Source organism: Coturnix japonica, chromosome 2 (genome assembly GCF_001577835.2).
Source record: "Coturnix japonica isolate 7356 chromosome 2, Coturnix japonica 2.1, whole genome shotgun sequence".
Lineage (NCBI taxonomy): Eukaryota > Metazoa > Chordata > Aves > Galliformes > Phasianidae > Coturnix > Coturnix japonica.
The window spans coordinates 79,300,388-79,314,552 of NC_029517.1; the positions used below are offsets into that span (position 1 = coordinate 79,300,388).

General features: G+C 39.4%; 1 protein-coding gene across 6 annotated transcripts in view; it reads right to left on the reverse strand.

Annotated features, from left to right (window-relative positions):
- The window catches only part of ITPRID1 (ITPR interacting domain containing 1), an 80,312-nt gene extending 70,735 nt beyond the window's left edge, over positions 1-9,577 (reverse strand). For 2 of the 6 annotated variants that reach the window (XM_032442570.1, XM_032442572.1), the window contains exon 1: positions 5,144-5,440. The gene's annotated coding sequence lies outside the window, so the exon portion shown is untranslated. Of the gene's footprint in view, positions 1-5,143; positions 5,443-9,473 lie in introns of those variants that run through there. The other 4 variants (XM_032442571.1, XM_032442573.1, XM_015855069.2 and 1 more) reach the window with 4 other exon arrangements.
- Between the last annotated feature and the right edge of the window lie 4,588 nt (positions 9,578-14,165).

The window sequence follows — 14,165 nt, forward strand, 5'->3', positions numbered from 1 at the left end:
CACCAAACAAATGGACTTGAACTGCATTTGCAGTGAATGCATGGCGTCACACTGAAGAGTTCATGGAAAATACTGGTCTTCCAGGAATAAAAAGTTGACAGAGCAAAATTTTTGTGAACCAAATACATGCATGTTTGAGTACATTCAAGGTTTAACTGTAGCTCTCTAGTAGCTCATTGCCTCAGTTAAGTATAAGCACAGTTTCTGCTACAAACTGTGCTCACGTTGGTAGGCTACATCTCACTTGAGTATATAGCATCATGAAATTCATATCTTGTACCAGGTGATTTATCAGAAAACTATCCAGACACATGATGGAAAATGTTATCCATGAAACTGAAAAAAGCACTGTTCTCATGAGACGGTGGATCATAAGCAAGGCATGTCAGTTAATGCTGAATATTTGTGAGAGAATGTTTTGATGCAGCTCAACAACATAAAAATCTCTTTCTTTGGTTGAAACCAGACAAAGCAAAACATTTTGTTCTGAATTTTCAGGGAGTCGCAACTTTTCTAAAGGAAGTGTCAATACTGCAGGCATTATATTTCCCATTGGAGAACTCAGGCAGCAAATAATTAAGGAGTAACACAAGCAAAACTTACAAAGAACAAGAACTCAACAAAAGATGAATATTTTCTTCTGTAGAATCTTCTAAGTATAAAAATGAAAGCAGTGCACTCAGGTGAAGTATTACCAGATCAGTTTATAGTAATTAATCACCTCACTGAGTTGCGTAACTTTTTGGTACCTCTGGAATATATGAAAAATACTGGGAGAAGGGTTTAGTGATTTCATTTGTTTTGTTTTGTTTTTTTTTTTAAATCAAATTCAGAAAGCAAAGACAAATCTGGAATCATTCATTTGACTTTACTATCTGCCATTCATCCATAATTTGGAAACATTTACCAGTATCACTGAGAATGGAAAACTAGTGATTCTGATTCTGCATGAATTCATCTAAGGCGGTTCCTGTAATAACTTGAAAGGGGTACAGAGCTGGCTTTTGTGCTGAGGGAGGATCACTGCCTCCCTTTTACCAAACTGGGGACTGCAGCACAAGCAATTCACCTTATTTGCCCAAGGCCACGCAGGAAGCCTGGAGCAGAGCAAGCAAAGGGTCCCAAGCGTCCTGCTGCTCAGTTCAGTTTTTTAACCCAAAGGTAAGTAAAGATGGCTCAGAAGTATTTAGTATCTGAAAATATTACAAACAGGCTTCTTGTTCCCCTTATAGTCAGTGCAAAGAGTGCGACACTTCTACAGCAATTCTCCCATTGCAGCTGCTATTTGGAGGCGCTTTTCTTCATGGATCAAAGCAGCAGCCTTGCCCTTGTCTAAACACAGGTCTCTGAGTTAGCTAGTGAGACATAAAGTATCTCACAGTGAGATACTTTAACAAGGAGCACACTAACCCAAATACAAGTAAGAGAAGTAGAACAAAGACAAAATGTTGGGGGATATAAATCAAATTTTTCAACATGTGCCAATTTTTCTCCTTCTAGTGAAGAAAAACGAGGCAAAGCACAATCACTAGTATCATAATAAGAATCAATTTAAGTACCTGATACTTTCAAGTCTTTGAAATGACTTAGATTTTGAGTTGTAATTAGCAATTTGCCATTGCATAACAGGGTTGGTACAATCACTGATTTATTTTTTTATTGTTAATTTTCAGGAGACCTGGAGGCTAATGAAGACTACAAAAAGTCTTAATAAAACACTAAACGAACAGGTTAGCGGAGGATGGAATATATAGCAACAGCTTTGTTCAGAAGTCCTTTGGCCCTGTGGGAGAGAAAGTCTAGAGTCCAGCCCACTCACTATGTCCCATATTCCTTTCAGTTGGTACGTTGCAGCTAAATGAGAGAGGAAAAACTGAGCTTCAGAAAGTGGAACAGGGAGGACAGAAAGCAGGAAATCTTGTACTCTAACAGCTGATGACAGCTGGTCCTGTTCTGTGTCTTTGGTCAAAGATAACAAATCATTCCCCCCAGAGGGAGACAGCTGCTGTTATCTAGAGCAAAGGTAAATAGGTAAAAATATTCAAATTGAGCAAAGGAAGATATTTTTTTTTATTTCTCTTTCTGGATCAGAACCGCACAGGCCTCCCTACCACCCAGCTATGTTAAGAGAATGCCTTACACTGCCTCAGAAAAGGGTGCAGAGAAATCATCATATACACTCTACACTCCTTACCACCTGAACCGCATTGCTAAATCAGTACCTACAGCAGGAAAAAAATGAAATTCCCTCAATATCTTTTGGGCACCTGAGGACCTCAGGCTCCTCCATGGGAAATGGAGCTTCCCGCCTGCCAGAGACTGCCAGGAAAATGCCACGACATCAGAAAGATTGCGCAGAAAGGAAAGTACTGCTTTTGTAGACTAAAGGGGAAAGGAGGTGGCAGAAGGACCATTTTTTTATGGTAGGATTTGTAGAGAGGTATGGCTCTGCAACAAGGATTCCTCACAGAAAAGAAGATGCAGTGACACACCTTCCCAGGGCTAGAAATCAAAGTTTAGAGCTAGTTTAATTGAAATTAGTTCATTTCCCTGCTGAGTAATCCATTGGCCTGATTCTCCATTGCCTGATGACTTGCACAGCCATATACAGCAGGACACAACAAGGGTGAGATGCTACAATGGGATTCAACTGTAAATGACACAACATGAGGGGCAATAAAGAGTTTGGCCCCAGATGTGGGAAGTACAGAGGTAACTTCCATTACATTTAATTAGTGTTATCACCGTTAATTTCCTGTGCATAGACAGAAGAAGACATCCTTTTGATTTCAAATTAATTAACACATAATGATTAATCTGATAGGGTACATCTTTTCAGACAAGAGTGTCCTCTTGATCACAGTTTGGGTGCCAGTACCACTCATCATCTGTGTGTTTTAATTTCTAACTGCTCTCCAGAAGCAAATTTAGCTCTGCAAATCTGTCGATGGAATGAATGACTGGCTGGTTTCCATGTCCTGTGTGTTTTGTTCATTTGATAACGCAGTGAGAACATCTTGGAAATCTTTTTTTTTCCCCCATATTTCCCCTTTTCCCCTCCCCTCCAAGGAGATTTTAAGGTAGAAATTGAGGAATATGCATCAGCAAGCAATTTATATCAGCTCTTAACTACAGACTGTAAGAAATAAAAAGCTTCTAAAAATTGAAAAACACATAAACAGTTTATGGCAGGTTCCCAGGCAGATTTGTCTCACTTTGGTTGCCAGAATTTAAAAGAACCATTCTCCTTGCCACCAGCTTTGGTGAAGTGTGTTTGTTTCACTGAAACAGGATCTTGAACTTCATCAGCTTCACACCATATTCCTCACACTGTATGATATGTACTGGATAGTGCTATTAATATTTCTTCTTCCTTTTCACTTGCTGAGTGATTACTCATGCTTTCTTAATATTTATCCACTTTCTTTAGATAGTTATGAATGCAAACAGCTCCATATCCAGGTGCATCAAATCTCGAGTAGAGAGGCAGTGGTTAACTTTAATATTGACAAATATGCAAATAAACATGTAGTTATAAGGACACGAATTAAGAGGAAGCAGAAAATCTCAAATACTTCAGTTAGGAATATCTTTAAGTCCAAGACATGTCCAAGACATTCAATTTCTGTTCAAAAAAATTGAGCTATTTGGCTATTTGGGTTTGACAGCTTAACAGTAAGTAAGCTTTTGCCACATGAAAAGAACAGAAAAATAAAGAAGGTTTTTTTCAGAACCCAAATCTAGGATGCAAAGTGTCTGTATTACTGATTAAATGAATTAATGTTTACAGTGTTTTTTTCAAGGCAAGACAAGACAAGGCAGGGCAAGACAAGACAAGGCAAGGCAAACAACAGAGATCATTTTTATTACTGTCGCAATCTTTACATGATATAGATGTGTTTGGCAATCTGGCTCAGCTATACTTTTTGTGGCAGCTCTACCAGGGAGAAAATAAAGCTTATGTTACCTATCTATCCAACAAGAAGAGAGATGTGGTTGGTGCAGTGCTTTCAGGCAGGAACAAGATAATTTCTGATCTCCAGTATTGCTACTTTCAGTTGCCATTTCTGGGGACAAATCACTGCTTGAAGACTGAAGGCACTTGTGCTTTCTCTGTTTTACTCAGAAATAAATGATGACGACAAAAATATTTTCAGTGTCAAGCTTGAGCCCTGACCCTGGGCAGCTAAATGAAGCTGAGGTCCTCTTTTCTCTGCCCATTAATCTGTAAGCTGTTAAGTGCAGCAAAATCCTAGCTGGTGTAGGAAGACAGTCATTTGTTTTATCTCTTCAACATGCCTGTCATTTGCATTAAAAGCAAGGAAGGACAAGGAAGGTATTCAAAGTACCCCCGGAACACCCATGTGAAAACTCACAAGTAAAATATCCTTAAATGAAGTGACTCCAGAGAATTAACCCTTTTTGAAAGTGCACCAGGTAGGGAAAGCTGTAATAATACTTCAAGCCTCCTCACATGTTGGTAAATACAAATTTGGGTACATTTCTGTCTCTGTGAAGTCTTTTGTAAAGTTCCTGCTCAGAGGCCACAACTTAAACTTGCTCTGCTTCTTTTGAAGTAGAAGTCTTGGTGCTGGTTTGAGACAATCAGTGTTGCTCACTGTGAATACCTGCACTGGATGTTGATTTTATCATTATGTTGCATTTTAATCATGATGTAAGCTCACTCTCGATTGAGATTAAAAACAACAGATAATGCTAAATAACAATAGCCAGAACTATTTCAGCTTAAAACAACACAGGACTGAAGAGGGAACAAGTTGTATTTTAAGCCTCCCAGCTACATAAGGGAAAGTGCATAAAATCAGTGCACAGGTTGTCATATGCAAGGCAGCAAAACAACAATAACAGTGAAAGCAGTAACAATAGCAACAATTTTGCAGTACACTCAGCTTGAATCTGGTCCCTTTGCTAAAAATGTTTTCTGGCTGGTCAAAAGAGACAGTCTGTGAAGCTTTGAAAATATCAAAGCCCTTTACCTCAAGCTCTTTTAACTGGAATTTAATCCAGCAAATAAAATATACATGTATTTCTCCCACATATCTGACAGATCAGAAGAGGAGGAAAAAGAGACTTTAAATTTTTTAATGGGTAAAACAACAACAAAAAACTGATAAGCTCCAACCTGTATGGCTTGATCCAGCTGCTAGTATTAGGCTAGTGCTTCTGCTTCTCTGCCACGAACCCAAAGTCTGAAAAACCGAGGACACAAATTGGTGCTCTTGGCTTGGCTTTCCACCCCCGTTATGTACTTATTTATTTATTTTAAGATACTAGGAAGGGCAAAGGAAGGCTGATTGCCAAGAAAGTGGTGTTTAAGTTGACAGTTCGGATAGATGACTGTTTGCTTAGCCTCCAGGCAAAGGGAAAGTAGAAATCAGGACTAGTCTAGTTTTCAGCAGTAGGAATTCTAGAAAATGACAGGATGGGAAAGAAAGGGTAGAAGAGCAAGGGCAGTGATAACTGAAATAAAGGGGGAAAAAAAGCCAGAAGTTGTTTTGATTGCTTCCATTTCCAAGAAATATATTGCTGTCCCTTTAACTCTCTATGCCTCATTGGCACATGTGCCAGGGGAAGGATTGCACTTTACTAAGGAAGTAATGCAAACTTGTCTTCATTTGGTTACCATGGATATGGTACTATGTGAGACAAAGCCTTCCATTTGCATTGCAAACAACCAGGCACGATGAAGGACACCAAATTTGATATTCTGACCACAGAATGTCTCTGGTTCTTCCACGTGAGTGATCACAAGGAAAACAACCACAGCTTCGGGCCTGTGCTTGATGCCATGAAAACAAGGGTAGGGGATGCTGCTTTTCAGATCAGGATGAAGCAGAATCACACGCACCTACAGAATGGATAGTGTTTCTTGTGCTACCTAGCATGAAATAGCTAACAGATAGGTGTGGCAATCAGTTAGCTTTCCAGCTTTTTTTTCCCATGGGAAATGAGATGAATCAGTAAGTGAATTTCGCAAAAACTGAAATGAAATAGAAACTGTCTAGGTCATCCAATTGCAGGGCTTTTATACAACAGTTTTGATCTAACTGAGAGTCCTCTTCATTCTGCAGAAGTACTACATGAAGTACCTTAATTTTATACAAAATCCGGTTACATGAGCAAGATGAACAGTCCCCTAAACAGACCTAGTGGGAACCAGTGCAGCACAGTTAATAGCAAAAAGGGAAATTGTCTCATTTCCCTAAAACAAATTGCAGATGATTGTTTGTCTATTAGATTGCTAGATTGTCAGTAATTCTTTTTTATTGCTTTAAGCTCTGGCAGATATATAGTCACACATCATTTTTATTTCAACTGACGTTGAATACAAACAGTATGACCCTGTTTTATGGTTAGAAATGGCCAAATTGCCACTGGTCTATGTAAAAGAAAACACAACTGGATTCCAAATAATGAGCCCGCATCCATGAATTGAAGATTTTCTCTCCAAAGGATCTTAAGCATGGATTAACTGGAACAGTAGATCAGACACTTGGCAAAAATATAGTTTCCTTCCTTAGCACTGGAAAGGACATCCAAGCATATCTCTGGTGGGACATGGGCAGCTATATCATCCTAGGATAATCTTGACTCTCCAGCTCTGGAGAGTGGCCCACAGCCACCAGCACTATGTAAGCAGCTTTCCTGTGACATGGAAAGTATGGCCAGATCTCTGTCTGCCCTTATGCCATCATTCTGCATGGGTGCTGGGGGCTAATTAGGACCACCTATCCTTCAGTCCTTCACCAGAAGGTCCACAAAACAACAGGTTCACACCAATACAATTACCTCCTGCTTTGACTGGGTGTTCTTGCTGCCACACCTCTTCATGCTGCTGAAACTCAAGCACCACAGTACCTCAGCAATGTGCATCCCTGAGAATGCTTTCAGAGGCACACAGAAGCACTGCTGGACAATCTTAACCTACCCCAGATGTATTTCAGGCATTCCTAGAAGCCCCAGTTCTACCTTAACCACAAAGGCACTGTCTGCCCTCTGGGGAATGTGTTGATAGGGAGGACCGGAAAGCATGGAAACGTTAAATGCAGAAATAATTTCTCATTCCTATGGTGCCTGTGTGAGTGCCATTAGATTTGATATGCACCTGCTTCAGTTTTTTCTTAGCTTTTCAGACCACACAACAAAGAATTAAAGTCTGGATCCTCCTCCCACTGCTCCAGTCCATGAAGTAGGGCAAGAAGGGAGAGGGAGGAGGGTGGGATTTGAAATAGCAGCAAGTACCTGGAGTGGCAGCTCTTTCTGCTCACCAGTGCTGCCCACTCCTCAGCCTCCCCATGACCTGGTGCAGAGCTGGAAGAACACAATACCCAGACCCACGGGCTTAGTTTCGGTACTCTTCCAGTGGCACCCTGAAGCAGCAAGAGGGAAAGTGTGGAAAACCATGGGACAACTTGTCACATCAAAATAAAGCAAGTGCAAACCCTGACCATATGTAGGTCTCAATGAAAATTTCATATTTCAGCTACTTTTAGTCCCAACTTCTTGCCCTCCAGGCTCCTTTCCTTCCTCTGCAACAAAAAGGATTATGAAATAGTTTTCTTGGCCTAAATTCACTGGCTAGCAAAAAATGTTGCAAGGCAGGCTGGATGGCAAACCTCTTGAATGACACAAGTGCTCAGAGTGAGTAATCTCTTAAAGCACTGTTTTCTTTAATGTCTGAAAATACGTTTGGGCACAGCTCTCAGATCAATAGATAATTCTCAGTGTGTACAGTCCTCCTTGTTTGTTTTATTAATATATATATATGTTGTTGCTTTAATTTCACTAATCTTGCATAACCACCGCATGGTGGTGGGATGGGAAGTGTGGTGCTCCCTTCCTTCTCACATCAGCATGACTGCAAATTCTATGTAGAAATGGGGAATATATGAATTGTAGATATCCTTCTATTTCCACTGGTTTCAAGGGAGTAGCAGACAAATATCCCAGGAGAGTTAAATGACCTGCTATTATTATTTTCAGCATTGTTAGAGACAGAAATAACTTGACTCTTAAGGACAAGTCTAAATTTATAGAAGTGGAATTTAGAACAGTTTTTTGGTTTTTGTTTTTTTTCTTCTTGATAATACTAGGATCCTTTAGGCCATAAAGGATATACTACTAGCTAACTTCATTGGCTGTTGCAGTGTCATTCTTACTGGGAGCTTTTCAAAGAATAACATCAGTACAAACTAATGTTATATTCACTAGTATTTAAAACCATACAGATCAAGCAAGATCTGGTTCTCACCAGCCTTTGTATCCTTCCTCCACTCTTACGTGTGAGCTCAGATTTACTAATTTGATTTACACTGTTCAAAATGCCTGTACTGATGATATGATGAGCAGATGTTTCACTAGTGTCTTAGCATTCTACCATGAAGAAGCAGGCACTGATTCTGCTTGACGGCAGCTACTCATACCCAATTCTGCCATACTTGATAATGAGACAACTTTGGATAGCATTGGGTTAGTCCACAAGCTGCCTCACTCACCTCAGTGGGAAGCCAAAACTCTTTGTACACACCAGCAGAGGAGAAAAGAAATCAGATAAGGCCAATCTCCATACTTGGATGCAAGCAGGACATCTCAGGCTAGAAACACCACAAGTTCACAGTAATTACTCTGATAAACGTTTAAGCATATTCTCCTCTTTCTCTTCAGGACAAGTTTCAACTGGTTTTACTTTTGTATACAAGTAGACGTGTTTTGCTGAAAATTACTCCTAATTTATCTGAGAGCCACTTCAGGTCTACATCTGAGCCTGCAAAAAACCAAAAGGAAACAAAAAAGAAGCACCCCTGCACACTGATAACTTGATTTGGGTTTTGTCCTTAGCAGACTCTGCTAGCCATCATGAACATGGATATTCTCTATCTGTGACCCGACACAGGATACACTGAGGGCCAGTGTTTGCTTTTCTGCATTGATAAAAGCATGCTTTTGCATACTATGGTAGGTATACAGGTAGGCATGGAACTGTTAAGTATGTGTAATCTGTTGTAGGCCAGATTTGTTGTCCCTTATGCAAACAGCCATGGCATTTAAACAATTGCTAATCCTACCTCAATGTCTGAGAAAACAAACTGTACAGTCAATAAGTCAATAACTTAATCTGACTTTATACTGACCAGTAAAACTACATGGCTCAATACCTTGGATACCAATATTATTAAATGTTGTATATTTAATTACTTAGTAACACAAGCTTCAAACTTCAGCCACTGGAAATGGGAGCATCCCACAAAGATGGGGTAGTCCACTACAGGTCAAAATCATGCTTCCATCTCTATTAGATGCATCTGCATACAGTTGAATAACAAAAAATGAATTTTGTCTTCCAAAAATGCTTCCATTGGCATCACCCTTCTGCCAGCAGTGCTTAACTGGTGGAAGCTTTCAATTACAAACACTGCTTTAAAAAAGGATAAAGGGAAGTAAACAGGGCTTACCTGTACCAGAGTGGATAATGCACGCTCTAACACCCACTAAGAAGCCAGGTTAGCAGCCACTCTCATACCAGGTCAACCATTCTGACAATCCATTGCAGTATTCCTTGTTTCTAAAAGAGAGAGGACAAACATTTGTGTAACCTGAGCTGATATTTTCATAATCCCCACCCACTCGGTCAAAAAAGAAACCTGTTTTTCAAATACACTTTACTTTATGCCGCATAAGTGTTTTCAAGAATAGACATGCTCAGGAAAATTTGCATTGCTGCTTTTTTTTTTTTTTTTTCCCCTTAAAGCTAAGCAGGACATTGACATGGCACAGATTTTAGGGCTACTGAGATGTGCTGTGTGTGCTGCTGCCCAGCCGATGCCACAGGCAAACATGGCTGCACGCAGGGTTGTATGCAAACATAAAACCCATGGAAAATCTTTCAGGGTAGGGTTGATGCACTCTGGGAGGAGGCCCCTGCAACATCTAAAATGGAGCTGCCATATTGCAGCCTACCCTATCTCCTGTGAAGGCCCCTTGAAGCCAGCCTGCCCTGGGGAATTGTGAGGGGATGGTGGCAGCCATAGGATTCATCAGAGCAATAAAAATTCCCGGTGCCATCACGACTCTTGGAAATGACAGAGTGCTCTCAAACATCAATCCCAAGAACAAACAAGACTTTTAAAATAAACAGGCCATGCTAGCAAAAACAAACTCAGCACTTGAAAACTAATGAAAATAACAACTCGGCCAAAGCTTACAAAGCTGCTCTCATCAGACTTGAATAAAAGTAAACAAACAGCACGACAAACTACAAATCCAACCTTGAAAAGCCACTTTCAGCTGCACAGTGTGACCAAACATGCAACTGCTACAGGCTATGCCATTTCAGCTGGGGCAGATTTGAAAGTGCAAAGCCACTTTGCATACTGCCAGAACATCAGAGATCTGAATATTGAACATACCACCATATGGGCAAATCTTATTTCCTCAGCCAATGCCTTCCACTAAATACTTGGAACACATAATCTGACTTTGTCTCTACACTGCACTCCCTGTAAAATAAGGATTCTAGTAACCTGGCATGTAGATCCCAAGGTATTAAGGTACACATACCATTTTGCTCATTAATATTGTATATTCTCTAGAGCTATCTTCAATCAGTTCTCAACAGGGCTGAAACGTCTCTGTAAACACATGATGCATACTCAAGAAGCAGCACTTGTGAGTCAAAAGGTGCCATGAAATAGCCCTTCAATCAGAAATCTTGACCAGAAAAGTCTTTGTAATTTCTTCTTCCACATACAGTGACAGCTCAAAGTTCATACTGATTGGGATTCATGAAGTACACAGATCAAGAAAGTACAGTCAAGTAGGTTAATCAAACCAATACTGAGACTAGAAGAAAACAAGACCAAAGGAAAACCTAGTAATCCAACTTGTAGGTCTGCAAGAGCTCCTGGAGAGGAGTTAGTAACCACGCAGGAATCCAAAAAAATAGCACCTTGGAGGCTACAGCATAATTCAGTGCAAAAATGGAAGAAAACTTACCCTCACAAAATAATTATACTTTTTTTTTTTTTTTTTAAATATCTTTATTTTCTGAGTATTCTGTGGACCATTGTACAAAAGAGAAAACAAATTAAAAAGGCTAATAGCAATAAGCCAGTTTTAGTTTTTTCCTCCAGAGCTTTTTTAATTAAGTCATACACTGTACCCTAATGTTTTTGCCACAGAGAACATGAAGCATTTTATCATTACCATGAGAATAATTTAGTGAATGTACTAAAAAATCCTTCTGTGATGGTTTTTCAAAGGACTCAGAAACTGGTATTCAAAGTCATTCTCCAGTATATACCCCACTGAGTCAAATGGCATTTTCAGTTTTCTCTGTAAACACTAAACTTTCCCTACATACAAAATCCTTTAATTATTTTTCCTAAATTTCTTATTTTTCCAAAATTCTGATTAAACCTTTTCCCTTGCCCACTCCAAATGCTCCAACTGAAGTTTTACAAACTCTTTCAAACCAATTAAATATTTCTATTTTAATAATACCAAGGCAAATAATTTTAATTACTGTCATTTATATTTGAAAATATGCATTTTAATAAACTCAATTTTTTAGAAAAAGTCCTTTTGAAGTGGAAAAGACAAGAACATCATGATAAATATGCCCAAACTGAACATTTTGCATTAGTCCATAAGAAAGGCTATCTTCAGGAGTTTCCTGTCAATTTGATCAAGATGAACTATTTCTATAAAATGTTCTTGTTTTGACAGACCAACATTTTTAATGAGGAAAACAAAGCACAAAAAATGTTCTAACCAGCTCTATGTCTGATTCCTTTGCCTTCTTACCACTTTATCTCAGACTACTTTGAGGATAGTCACGTCCTGTCAAAAGACACGTCTTTCTGCCAGCAAAAAATGGTAAAAATTTCTGATAGTGAGATGAGAATTTTTAGTTTTCAGACAAATGTTATGCTTCCCATGGGAAAGCACAGCATATTTGCATCCTTTTCTCCATATATTCCTTCACTTCTTACAAAGAAAGCCTTGGCTGCAACTCAAAGGGAGGCGTACTGGGTTGTGGACCGTAGTCCAGGACAAATGACACATATCTATTGCATTAGCTTCATATGATCCAGAAGAGAGGAGAATTCCAAAGGCCTTTTCTTAAGTGGCTATTCATTCATTGTGAAAGGGATTCAAACTCTCCAACTGCAAAGGACATGGGATTGCACCAACAAATCTAAGTTTATGTGTTTGGTAGAATGAACGGATTTGTGCATACACACTCATGGCCAAACTTTCCTTTTCATGTCAGTACTACTCCACTGATTTCAGAGTTTAGGATCTGAAGCAGCAAGGTATGTATTGAGAATAATGAATGGCATTCCCAGTTTTGCTGATAAAGACAGACTTGCACTTGAAATTAAGCACAAACTGAAGTACTGTCTTGAGGCTGGGGTCACTTTTCAGCCACAGATTTTCTGTCAACTTTTATACATTATACAACTATCATGTATAATTTTTCTTCTTCATCTCTTTTAAAGACATCAAATAACTCAGATCCTTCAATAGAGATCTAAAACCAGAGTCTTTCCATACTAATAAAATCTAAGAGTTTGGTTGATGACCTTAGACACTGAAGTGAAACTATTTCTCTCAGAGCTATTCCTAGAACAGAAAGAAAAAAAGGAAAAAAAAAAAAAAAAAAGAAAAGGAAAAAAAAAACCAAAACATTTTTCAAAAGAGCAGTCATCAATAAGGAAAGCTATGTATGTGTCTGTGTTTCTCTGAGCTTGCACAGCAAAAGCACTCAAAGTGTGTTTTTCCACTATTCTCTGTAAAGTTAGCCAGGAATACAACAAAGAACAAATCTGGATGAGGAAAGAACTAATATCTGTTCTCCTGCAGCCTACAAAACAAAAGGCTCATTCTGGGCTCTTGTCCTTAATTTTTTGTACCATTTCTCTGACATAAGATACTTCACGTCAGAGTACTGAGTACTGTTTGGGAAGTCTTTTGGGAAAGAGCATATGAACAACTGGGGCCTTGCCCTGCAACAACGCTCCCTGGAGACAGATGATAAGAACATTTCTGAAGAACTTTTTTCCCCAGTGAAAAGCATGTTGAAACTGAGATTCGTCTGAGAATGAAACTTTCAAATTCTGGGATTTACTTTTTTATTTTAAAGTGAGGGTTTTTTCTGTTTTGTTTTTCAAAGTTGTCTTTAAACAAGTACATTAAAAAAGACATTTCATTGTTTTCAGAACCCATTTTCCCACTCTGGTACTGCACGCCAGCTTAGATACATTGCTCAGCAACCAGAAAAGAATGGAGTTTTAAAAAATAAAACAATAAAATTCATACATAAAACGAACTGAGACAACACTGATATACAGAATTGTAAATTGGTTACTGGAAAATCTTATTGTGATCTTGACAACATTTTCAATACTAGCATAATTCAGGAAATCTATTTGGTCAACATTTTCCTTTTTCTCCACACTAGGGTATGAAATACCACTTTCTATGCGAAACTGATTGTTTTTCATTCAATTAGTCCCTTTTACTGTCCCAAGTGGAAGTGAAAATGATGTTTTACAAACATGACTCAGGTGACAAACTTTTTGGTTCCTAGGACTAGAAGACAGGCTCTTAGTAAGTGCAGTGTGATTACCAAACCAAATCCATCACAGAATCACAGAATCACAGAATTACCTGGGTTGGAAGGGACCTCAAGGATCATGTAGTTCCAACCCCCCTGCCTAGCAGGGCCACCAAACATACACATTTACTAGATCAGGTTGCCCAGGGCCCCGTCCAACCTGGTCTTGAACACCTCCAAGGACGGAGCATTCACAGACCTCACATGGGCAGCCTGTTCGCAGGACCTAACCACCTTCTAGTAAAGAACTTTAACCCCCACCTAACATTTCCAAATCCATACCAATCTTCCCCTGGTCCTTTCAACTTAAAACCAATTCCCCGCTAGTCCTGCATATTCATAGCCCCTTTCGAAAGAGTTTACTCCGCTCCTACTAGGGAGTAAAGTTCCCCTTCAGGTACTGAAAGGCTGCAATGAGGTTACCCCGCAACCCTTCCTCTATTCTCTCAGGCTGAACAAACCCCACTCCCCTCAGCCTGTCCTCATAGGGAGGTGCTTCCACCCCCGGTGATCATGTCTTTGTGGC